Source organism: Trachymyrmex septentrionalis, unplaced genomic scaffold (assembly GCF_001594115.1).
Source record: "Trachymyrmex septentrionalis isolate Tsep2-gDNA-1 unplaced genomic scaffold, Tsep1.0 scaffold62, whole genome shotgun sequence".
Taxonomy (NCBI): domain Eukaryota; kingdom Metazoa; phylum Arthropoda; class Insecta; order Hymenoptera; family Formicidae; genus Trachymyrmex; species Trachymyrmex septentrionalis.
Window position 1 is genome coordinate 2911038 of NW_017305800.1, and position 3925 is coordinate 2914962.

At 42.8% G+C, this 3925-nt stretch overlaps 1 protein-coding gene across 1 annotated transcript in view; it reads left to right on the forward strand.

The window, feature by feature from the left end:
- Positions 1 to 3925, forward strand: part of LOC108752926 (synaptic vesicle membrane protein VAT-1 homolog-like) — a 25585-nt gene that overhangs the window by 9235 nt on the left and 12425 nt on the right. The window lies entirely within an intron of this gene.

The following is a 3925-nucleotide window of genomic DNA, read 5'->3' on the forward strand; positions in this document are numbered from 1 at the left end:
TTTATACTTGGTTATGTATGAAAGAAGGTTTGGAACTGAGGATTACATGAACGAACAATGTTGAATTTTTAGAGAATTAGGTTTATCTCTACCAATGTTGATCAACTTTAATTTTAGTCTAACTCTTAATCATTTTATAATTTTTGAAACTAGAAAAAGGTGAGAAGATATTTAAAATTAAACTACATTGGGAGAAACGAGTAGACGGAAGATTAGTTAGAAAATTTGTACATGTGCGTGCGATATTGACGTAGTAGTGTGCAGTGATGTGTCGACGACACGTAAGTCGTATATATGTACCTACTGAATCTGTAAAACAGACTTTAGGATCTTCTTAAGCAGCAGGTTTAACCCTCGTCCTTTTTGAAAGAAATAACTGTCGCAATTGCCGTTGAAATGCCGGCGACGAAATTCCTCGACCGATTCTCCTTCGACAGTTCGACGATATCGCAAACTGCTCTTTCTCTCTCTCTCTCTCTCTCTCTCTCTCTCTCTCGCGTTTGTTCGCTCGGTGATGCAACAATATAATAAATAATTCGCCGAGCCTGCGTGCGTATAGTATCGTATTAACTCGCTGGCATATCTCGATCGTCGCGTTGACTTTACTCGCTCGTAATCGCATGCATCTACGGGAAAGATAGTCGTTCCTTTTATCCGCGACGTGGCTCGCGCGATTGTTTGCCAGCTCCTCTGCTCAATCCTCCTTGTTTGCCGTCCATCTCTCTCACGTGAAAGATTTAGGTTAATGAAATCACAGAACCTGGCTTATCTCGAATAACGTGCTGGCCGGTACAAGGAGAGATATTGACGTCGCCGCCATCCTGTTCGGCCGACCGACCGCTTATCCCGCGACTTTACGAAGTAAATCGCGAGGCGACCGAGCGCGCGCGTAATATTCCGTTTGCTATTTATAGCCCTTCCGTTCTCTGCATAATTCATACGCGTTCGCGTCAATTCGCGCGTGCCGGCCCTTCGTAGCCTAAATTGAGTTTAATTCGTTTCTCCCTTTTTTTTCCTTTCACGCGCTTCGCTTGCGTTTTTTTTTTTTTTCTTTTCTTTTCTTTTCTCTTCGAGGTGGGAAAACGGGATACTTGGGAACTTTACACACCTATTCTCGAGATAAGGTAACGACGTCGCCAACGTCGATATCAGCGTAATGATACCGCGGCGCGCGACCATCACATATCGCATAAACCGTGTTGTGCTCGTAATACGTACCTTCACTGCCGTTCGTGGAAGTTCGGACATCGGCATAAATTTTGCCGAACGGTTCTGTAAAAAAATGAAGACATTACAAACATTATAACAATTGTTATTCTTCCATATATACCGTTACATTTTATATATCATTATATTTCAGGATGCACGTATCTGACACCGAGAGTTTTTATAAATGATTTTCAATTTTACGTGCCAAAATTGTCGTTATTTCGTAGAAGGTTGACAACACAATCGATAATTCGCTCAGAGAAGAGCTGCGAGCTTGTACTATGGCATACGTTGTCAGTTTATTATTTCCATGTCCGTGGCTTTGAGTGAATATTGGAAATTTATCGATTACCAATGTTCCACGAGATAAAGACAATACGTATTTGGCATATTAAAATTATAAGATAAAATTATAAAAGTATGAATAATTTATGAAGATGTGTTGCCGTTGACGTGCAAACGCTTGTTACGTACACAAGTATTCGAAAATAAAAGAATACAAAACACAATTGCTTGTTTTACTATGTTCAAATTTTTAACGTGACCGTTCGATAATATTTATGCGGATGTCCGAACTTAACATGAACGACGAGGTGTATATGCAATTTACGGTGTGTACACTTTTGTTACATGCACGCGTAGAAATACCGCTGCGCGGCGGGTTCGGGTGCACTTTCACTCCGTCCGGACGTCGGCTCCGATCGGAGTCACGCGAGATTCGTGCATTTGATTTCGCCGTCCCATACGATTACGTAGTCCCCGTAGGCGCCTCGGTGTCTTCCACGACGATCGATCGACGTGTATATCCACGGAAAAACGTACGTTTCACGAGAGCGAGAGACGGTGCGCGGGTCAAAGGGCGACGGTCTGCGGCTCTCCCATTTAAACGTATAAAGCAGGGTTGTTTCCGATCAACGGCACTCGCTTCTCTTTAACGGTGTACGCTGTGTGTCACTTTGAGATTGAGTCTGGAAATAATTAACTAGCCGGCTGTTAAAATCGCGCCGGGACAGCCTTTGTATTCAACGACGTGTGATCGGATTTGGTTAAACTTCAATTTCTTTTTCTCCGCTCAATGCGTCGATTGGAGACACCCTATATACCGTGCGTGTCTCTGCGCCGGCTTTATGCGGCTTTGTGCGACCCTGGGGTGCGTTGCATGTCGCCGTCCGGTTCGGTCCGTCCGTTCAATTGCCTCTTGCCAAGAATGGAGAAAATTATTCCCCTCAATTCGACGCAATTTAGAGGAATTAAGCGATCGCGAGCCGCGAGAGCCGCACTTCTTCGACTCGTAACTTCTGAACCTTCTCCTTGTCCTTGTACTCGCGTCTCCCTTCCTTCTTCTTTTTCTTTTCTTTTTTTTTTTTGGAGGAACCTCTCAATAAGAACGAATCGTCGAATCACGGTTACTCTGGTTCCCACGAGACTTGAGAAATCCTCAGGTAAAAATCGCTGAGAGAACAGAAGACCCGCATTACTCGGTAAACATTTTCAGTTCAGTTCCGTTGTAAAATTATTATAGTCTGTTTTATCGTATACCGCTTCGCTATCATAGTATTCGATCGGCTTCCCGCACGGCGTATAACACGATCGGAACTCCGAGCCAATATCGTGGAATTAAATTGGCATATTCCGATCGATTAAAAGCCGTTCATGTTGCTCGCTTTATTACACATAATCGATCGCTTTTCTTAATTATCGCTCGCCGTTACATTATTCGTTAATTATCCGTGCGACGGATATTATTAGCGTGCTGGTTACTCCGAAAGGGTTAATGACAGTACGCAGAAATTCAGCTGGCAGCGGCCGGAACGGACCGTTTTTCTCCGACCGCGATCGCGCTCGTGCAGCTCCGAAGTCCGGCGCGCCGGAAGGAGCGGAAACGACCCTAAGTGCGACAAATTGTGAAAGTAATGGACGGTAATATAGTGTCTTAAAAGGTGAATGAAAGCCGTCTCGCGTTGATGCGATCGGCTTTAAATCACGCACGTTATCTCTACGGTTAACTGCGATGACAGCGCGACGCGTCGCGACCAGAATTTCATTATACGTCGTATCAGGCTCTCCGCAACTGTCGCCACCGCCGTCACCGCTACCGCCGTGCTTGTTGTTTTATCTTTGTGAGACGGAATTTGTTTTCGTCCGCAGTTGTGTCCGCGCTTTATTACGTTTAACTGTCGTATTTGCGCTCAACGAATTTGTATTAGCAAACTGATAGAACGATGGGTGGTCGCGAATAGTTGAAAGCCTCATCGACTGTTCGACGAGCTTATTATGTACGGCGCGAAACATCCAGCATGGAAATTCTACGTAAATGATCTATATAAAAATGACGATACACATAATAAGCTGTCGTATATTTCATATATACAGGGTGTTTCTTAAGTAAGGTTCGAGCCGCATTGGGGATAGAATGAGTCAAGGGGAACAAAAAAGTTTTATACTATTTTGCAATTTTCGTTAACAATATTAATTACTAAAAATACCCGAATATTGATCTTTAATAATTTTTTTCTCAAATACTATCAACTTTAGCGAAAAACTGTAAGAGACAAAAATTATTTTCTTCTCATAAAGTTCTGAGAATTTTTTTCAGAATTTTTTAATACCGTACTTTCTCAATAAACACAAGAAAATGCAATACTAAAAAGTTGATAAAAAATTCTGAAAAAATTCTTAGAGTTCTAACGGCTCCGACTTTACTTAACAGACACCC